The sequence below is a fragment of the Cebus imitator genome, unplaced genomic scaffold (assembly GCF_001604975.1).
Source record: "Cebus imitator isolate Cc_AM_T3 unplaced genomic scaffold, Cebus_imitator-1.0 Scaffold2, whole genome shotgun sequence".
Taxonomy (NCBI): Eukaryota; Metazoa; Chordata; class Mammalia; order Primates; family Cebidae; genus Cebus; species Cebus imitator.
Window position 1 is genome coordinate 11,493,817 of NW_016107317.1, and position 8,532 is coordinate 11,502,348.

Genomic DNA, 8,532 nt, shown 5'->3' on the forward strand with positions numbered 1-8,532 from the left:
AAGAGCGAAACTCCATCTCAAAAAAAAAAAAAGAAAAAATGTTTTAAGCTTTCATATATCTGATACTAGATACTATAAAATGGGCCAAAAAATGTTTTAAAAATATTTGCAATGCATATAGTAGATAAGAGGTTAATATCTATAATACATACACAACTTCCACAAACACATTAACAAAAGAAACCCAAACAACTCAATAAACCAAGCTTATGGATGGGCAGTTCATACAACTGTGAAGGCAAATGCCATATAAAAAGATATTTGTCTTAGTCTGTTTTGTACCACAATACCAGAGACTAGATAACTTATAAAGAAAAGAAATTTATTTCTCACAGTTCTGCTGTTCTGGAGGCTGAGAAATCCAAGATAAAGGCACCAATATCTGATGAGGGCTTTTCTCCGATGGCAAAAGGAGGAAGTTCAAAGAGAGGGGAAGAGAAATAGAGAGTAAAAGGAGTTGAATTTTCCCTTTGATAAGGAACTTACTCTTGTGATAATGGCATTAATTCTTTAATGAGGGCAGAGCCCTCGTGACCTAATCACCTCTTAAAGGTCCCACCTCACAACTCTTTTGTATTGGAAATTAGGTTTTCAACATATAAACTTTATGAGTCACGTTCAAACCATAGCAGTGTTCTCTTTCCCAGTAGTTAAGCAAATGTAGATAAAATAAAAATGAAATATTCAGAATGGCAGAAATAAGAGTGATACTGCCTAATGTTGTATGGACATAGGAGAAGAAGACCTTCTCAGGATTGCTGGTGGGTGTGTAAAATGCTTTAACTTTTTTGGAAAGCAACCTGGCAATATCTAATATCTACTAAAATTTTTTCCAGTAATCTGATAGAGTAGGACATTACTTTCCTCTTCTAACATTTTTTCCATGTGAGGAGTGCTCCATTTGGAGAACAATCGTGACTTCTCTTCGTTTTCCTAAATGAATTATCTGATTGGTATATTTGAGGATCAGGATTTGGACATGTGTTTCTCATCCTGTCCTTCTCTACTTTTGAGATCTATTTACCTGCAGAGAGAATGAACTCTGATATTTTCTTGGCCAATAAGCTCAGTGGCTAAGGCTCTGCCCCTGTAGCAGGCCTCTGGTTACTTAGCACTGCCTGGGCCTGGGTAGGGGGGTGAGTGAGTATGGCTATTGTGGAGATGGGCTTCTCAGATCTCCTTCAAGAAAATTTGCTGTGCAAAGTGAAACTGGTTGAGAGCCTCCCTCCGTTAAATGTTCACACATACCACAGCACTCATGCTGAGACCACCTTGTCTCTGAACTGGATAGTCTTTTTTTCTAGTAACTTCAGTGATCTGGCTGAGACTTTCTCCGAGCTACATTGTCCTATCCGATCCTTCTTTTCCTCCCTCCTTTCCCAGTTGTCAGACTTGCATCACAATCTGAAGGCTCTCCTTGCTTACTTTTCTGTTTCCATTTCACGCTTTATAAGTATTTCCTCCAATAATCATTTGCCAGTTGCATTCCATCTTGGTGACTGCTTCTCAGAGGACCCAGACACACACCTGGTACCAGGAGTGGTCTGAGGAAGTAGGCAGTAGGATGGCGTGGGGGCTGGATCATTTGCTGGTGGCAAGGAGCACCCACCCCATGAGTATTCGTTTCTTATTGCTGCTGTAACAAATTACCACCAATGTAGTGACTTAAAACAGCATGTATTTATTATCTTAAAGTTCTGGAAGATAAAAGTCTTAAGTGGGTCTCAATGGGCTAAAATCAAGATGTCAGCAGGGCCGTGTCCCCCTGGAGGCTCTCAAGGGGAATCTGTTTCCTTGCACTTTTTAGCTTCTAGAGGCCGGCATTTCTTGGCTTATAGACCCTTCTTCAAAGCCAGTAGAATATATCTTCAAAATTCTCCCAGCTCTGACTCTTTTATCTCCCTCTTTCACTTATAAGGACTCTTGGGATCACACTGGGCCCACCCAGATAGTTCAGAATAACTTTCCTGTCTTAAGACCCTTAGCTTATCCACATCTGCAAAGTCCTATTTGCCATGTAAGTAAACATATTCAAAGTTTCTGGTGACTAGGACAAAGACATCTTGCGGGGAGGAGAGGTATTAATCTACTCTGCCTAACATACCATGTAATATGTAGACATGGATAATCCCTGATATAAAGTGCAGTTCAATTGCTAAATATTTCACCAGTGATAAGCTGGGTAGATGGGAATGCCCTTGATGATTCAGATATTTTAAATGCAATGGGGAGGAACAAATACACTGATGTTGGTTGATGTTTAACGGTTGTATTAATGCTCTGCAGGAAGATAATAAGAAGCTAAGGGCTATGAGTGAACATCTACAGGCTGAATGTGGGAGCAGGAGGGCCCTTCTGTAAGGCCTCTTTGGGAGTTTACTAAGAGGCCCTTATCTCCTGCAGTGGAAGCATGGATGTAGCTGAGGAGCAAGTGCAGGACTTAGTAGTTTGAATCTAGGAGCTCCAGGGACCATTAAATTCTCAACAAGCCAGGTCTGTACTGCTAATATCAAGGCTCTGGTTGGGAAAGTCTGGGATCCTGAAATATGGGATGGGGGACATCTGGGTGGTTGCCCACAAGGACTGTAGCTCTGTGGACTCCTCTGAACCCACAAAACTCTGAGCCCACCCCTTTCTATGAAAAGCTAGCCCTTCCCTCACGTGGGAAGACTCTGCTGTGACCTCCCCAACAAAGCAACAGGTGTTCCTCTAGGGAGCTGCCCCTACTGCCTCTCCTGAATGCCAGTATGATAACTAGGGTTAACTCCCAGCACAGCGAGCTGGGAATGTGCTGGGACTGATAAGAGAGGGAAAAGATTACACCTCAAAGGAACTGCAAAGGTTAACTAGCACTTACTGGCAGGAGTCAGGGAGGTACACTGGGGAATAAATTTTGATGAGGCTTAAGGAGGCAGAACGTACAACTGGAGAGGCAAGAATTCACCGACCTTAGGGAACTTCTCAGTACATGAGGTTTAGCACCAGCAAGGACCCCAGGGGATGGGGCAAACTTGCTGCCAGGGTTGCTCTTAGAAATCTGGGCTGGGGCCAATGGCCTAGCTGACTAGTCAGAGGCCTGGCATGAAAAGGATGGGCACTATTTCTCAAGGAGACCACCAGCATCTTGGTAGCAGCTCAGCTACAATGGGTCACTTCTATCCTAGAAGGGCTAGCAGTTTGCCCTCACAGGATACGTACTGATTCTTGATGTTAATTTGCCTTTCTTTTCTTCAAAGCCTCAGCCAAAACTCATCCAGGAGCTTGTCAAACGCCTGATCCATAGGTGTGGAATCCCATGCACCATAGCATCTGACCATGGGACCCACTTCATGGGGGGTAGATCAAAACCAGTTGACTCCGACATATTTCTGCAATGTGTTGCTAAGGGTAGAAAGCAAGACCTAGGAAAGTGTATGTATAGCAGGAGCCTATTTTTGAAAATCAGACAATGACAACCCTGCCCCACGTGTTTATTTATGTTTAGGATGGAGCAAAGGAATGTCTGGTGAAAAAGAGGAATGATGAATGACAGAGGGAAGGAGGAGGCTTTTAAAAAGTTGCTCAGGATAAAAAAGTATTGTGATATTACTGCACCACTAAAATATAAATAGTGGTTATCTTAAAGTGATGGAATTCCAGAATATGTCAGCTTCTGTCCCCTGTTGCTTTCTGGCAATCACTCAGTCATGGAATCCTCTATCCATTAACCACTTTGGTGTTCAGTGTTTTCATCTGTGAAAGAAGAGAACCAAACCAAGGCTCCTGTGATATGCAAAGGCAGTGGTAGAGTTACAAGATTTCTAGACACACACACACACACATTTTATATGTAATGGTGTATGCATATATATATATATATATATATATATATATATTTTTTTTTTTCCAGTACAGCATAAAAAGTATCAACTTTGCACAACATGTCAGATAGGTTGCAGAGTGCTGGCTATACAGAGATGAATAAGACACAGTTTTACAGTATAAAGGGGGAATCAAAGCTTTTTAATCTGTTAAATAGTAACAGATTAATTGAGTACCATATGAAAATGTTAGAAGGGTATTGACAGGGTAGTCTGGGGTCTCAGGGTGTGAGGAGGGGGTCACATAGCATAACCTGGACTTGGGAAGGGTAAATGATACCCAATACCCCTCCAGCACCACATAAAGAAATGCCCATTTTCATTGCCTTAGAGATATGCAGTACAATCTTAGCTATTTTAAGAAAGACAATTCTTAAAATAAAGATTGAAAGGAAATATGTCAAAATCTGGACAGCGGTGACAGAACTATTCCTTTCTGTACATTCCTAATTTTTTCCAATGAGTGTGTGATAGAAAATTTTTATTTTATTTTGGTTGGATTATATCAGCTTAAGACATTAACACGTGCATCTTACATGAATGAAATGCTCTCTAATGAATCAAAATGGGAAATTTATTAATTTTTACTTAATGTAGGCAACATGGTAGCTTGAATCCCTAAAACCATAAAGTTCAAAATAGATCAGTAAAAGGTGTCTGTAGTTGTGAAAATTTTGGAAGCCACCAAACAATCGACCCAAAGATATTTTCTGACTCTAGGGTTCTGTAGCAAAAGTCCCTCAGGATTTTCCTCTATGTGTACTCCTTTGACATGATCTCTCCTAAGAAAAGGTATGTGGTTAATTAGTTATCTATTGATAAGCACACCACCAGATTTTCATGCCTTTGTAGATTCTTCACAAGCAATGGAAGCCCACACAGTAATCTTCACTCTTTCCTAGAGTAACCCTAGGAAATCAGCATTTTATGTATCTGGAAATGGAAATCCAGAAGTCAAAAGATTTGCCCAGAAAGTTTCTGAGTTAAGACTAAGTATTAAAATTTTTAGAGTCTCTTTCATCCATAAGCCTTGGAAATAGCTTCAGAGTTGTTGATGAGAATCATTTTTTGCTGCTGCTGCTATTTCAAATGCAGCTGGCTTCCCCTCTGGGCACTGGAGTTACCATCCTGTGTCTGGCCCCTACCCTTCCCGCTGTCCTGGTGCCTACTGCCTCCACTGCAAAACCCATCACACCTTACCAAAATTACATAATGTCTGCCTTTCCCATAAACCAGACAATCTTTTTCTTTGCTTTTCCCTAGGTCAATGACAGTGTCTGACACAAGTACTGTCGTAATTAAGTAATTTATATATAAAATAATAAATAAATATGTGTCTTTTGGTCACATAATGGCTAAACACATATCAAATGCTAACGATGTGTCAAGCACAGCTCTAAGCATTTTACACATAGTAACTCATTTAACTCTCCCAACAACCAAAGGTAGTAGGTACTATTATTACTCTTATTTACACACAAGGAAATAAGGAACAGAGAGGTTAATTAACTTGCCAGGTTACACAGCTAATAAGTGATAGAACTGAGCCTTGAACCCAGTCAGTCTGATTACGCAGTCTGTGGTCTTAACCACTTTTAAGTCATCTAACCTCTCTATTTCTTAAATTTCCTAACAGAAAAATGGAGTTAATAATACCTATTTACTGTACTGTTGGAAGAATTTTTAAACAATTTTTTAAAAAAGAAAGCATGCATAAAGCTTTGTACACATTAGGCATTATAATTACTTTTGATTTCAGTATCATCATTAATACCTTATCCTTAATATAGTTAATTCTAAAATATAACTTTTCTACCAAAAAACAAAATAAGAGTTATAAAAATATATTAATGGATACTTGATAACAGTGAAATAAGAGCTGTGGCTTTCTTGATCTTAACTTTTTAAGATTTTCTGAATGACTTTGGGAAGATAAATTTTTGTTTTGTTGGGTTTTACTCATCACATCCTGCCAGTGGCATCTGCTGCCTGCCCAACTCTATTAATCAATTATTGAACTTGTTATTACTCAGGCAGTGCTCCTAGAGCACTGGGTGGTAACTGAGCAAGGGGATTGCCAAACCATTCTTAGCTGAGAAGGGAGAGAGTCTCCCCCTAGTGTTGGTCTTTGTGCAGAAGGATCCAAACCCAGCTTCAAACTCTTCATGGGGGCATCTTGGTTTAGTCTGATTCTCATGACTGCGGTGTGACTTTTGAAGCTAAGAATTCAAGAGTTCTGATTCTTCAGGACTTCAGCAGTAGATGGGGATTTATGTAGCATATTTAGTGCTTTGTATAAACCATGAATGAATATAGCTGCATATTCACAGATGTTCTGACCATCTTTCTTTTAATCATTCGGTTTTAAGATGCTTGACCCTTTAACAGTTCAGGATTAATAGTAGTTATCTACGATCTGGTACTGGGCTGACTTGAGCAACACTGGAAAGAAAGTAATAGAGAAAGTAAGTTTAAAATGGGTATCTGCTAAGTGACAAGTATCTTTATCCTCTGTTTCATTCACCTAATAACTTTTAAGATAGGCATTAGTCTACCCACAGATATAGGGACTGAAGCTCAGAGAGCTTCACAGGCTTGCCCAATTATTACACATTGGATACATCACAAATGTAGTTTTCAAGCCCAGTGCCAAGACCAGAGCTCTGTTCATTACACTTTGTTCCTCAATCTGCTGTGTTTCCAGCCTTCACTGAGTGAAGGTTAACATCTCATGTTTCTCTGAATTTTGTCTTCCTTCAGTTAAATTACCAGTCCTAGTATCCAGAGGCCTTGAGGCTCTGCTCTTTGATAGTTAAACTAACAAATTGCCAATGTTACTAATCATGGATACTTTGGCTTACAGATACTATTCTTAGAACGTATCTTCACCCAAAAGAGTGGTACCATAGATAGAACTGTAGAACACTAGAGCTTGATGGGGCATTACTTAAAACATCCATATTTTAGATACAGTAACTTTAGTATTTGGAGATCAAATCTTTCAGAACCTGGGTTTGCAATGGCAAAATCATAAAAGTGATGCTTGCTGATGAAAGGGAAACCTCTTGTTATATCTTAAATCACAGCTTTTTCATTCTATATGTGGGGCCTGCTGGGTGAGGAATTTATGATGGGCCCTATGTATTATCATATGTTCTCCTAGCAATTTAGTATTTAATTGGAAGTCAGGGAATGAGAAGAGAGAGGGGAGGGGGGATGCTGTTTGGCAATTGGCCAGTTCTTTGAGCAAGTTTTGTTTTTTGTGGCTCTGTAGTCATTTCAGTGAACAAGTGTCCCATTCATATAGCCTGGGCTGGTTATAAGCTGGCATTGAGTGATGGCCAATTACAAGTTATTCACATTTGGATCAATATCCCAGACATGAGCTCATTAACCTCAAATCTTATTATCTCACACATGTGAAGCAGATTGTTTTTAATGTGCTAACATTTTCACTGTCTACAAACCTGAGTTCTGGTATAGTAAAAAGCCTGAACAGAAATAAGCAGCTGTGTTGGTATCTACACAATCAGTGAAATGACAGGTGCAAATTAATAGAGGTCTGCTTGTGTCACTTAGGGTTCAGCTTGAGAGTTGATGACCTTGGCGGATTTCCTACAGTTACTTATTTCCCATCTCCTTGGGATTCTAGCTTTTCTTGGCATCTAGAAACCTCTCTTCTTTTAATGTCTTTAGATTATAATTCCCTGTCTTCAGGCGGTTTCTTTATTTTCCAAGACACTGGTTTTTAGGCCTGTTGGTGCTACAGCTTTTATCTACTTTAATCTTCTTTGTGTCTCTCCCCAACAATTTTAATTAATGGGCAGACTTTCTCTGTAGATGGAATGCTCATACCTCCTAAAGATATATCATCACAGCTATTAGAATCATTTATTCACATGGTATCCTATTTTCTATCTCTGCAGGAGCAGGCAAATTTTTCTTCAAACCATCATTTCTACAGCTAATGAATTCAACCCCAAATTAACTCTGAGTTACATGGCTGCGTTTTACATTTGTTTTTGTTTAGGGGGTCCTCTTTGAAGATGGCTGCCTGAGCATTTTTTTTGTGTGTGTGTGGTCCTCAAGTAAAGGGGAAAAGCTTTGACTGCTCATTTTATTAAAATACTTTTAAAAATAAAACAGTCTTATTCTGGTCTGACCCATGATGGCACTTAGTGGTTAAAAATTTAAATTTTGATTTCACAACATTTATTATTTTACTATCATGCTTTCCCATCTTTAAAATGGGCGGGGGGAGAGATAATATCTACCCTGCCTACTCACACAACTATTATAAGTATTAAATATGTTTGCAAAGTGTAAAATGGTATATAAAAATATGTGTATGCACATATCAGTGGCTTTTAGGGGGTGCTTTTGTCTCACAGGGGACATTTGGCAATGTCTGGAGACATTTTGGAGTGTTGAAACTTGGGTGGGGGAAGGGGGAGATGCTACTGGCTTAATAAGGCTATGAAGGTTAATAATGCCGAGAAGCTTCCTCTAATGCACAGGAGAGCCCCTCCACAACAAAAAATTATCCAGCCCCAAATGTGAATAATGCCAAGGTTAAGAAACTCTGAATAAAAAGACTATGCTATAAAAAGCAGAAATTGAGTCTAATTCAATACACATTTTCCTGTTTCTCTTCTATGTCCAACCGTTAGTT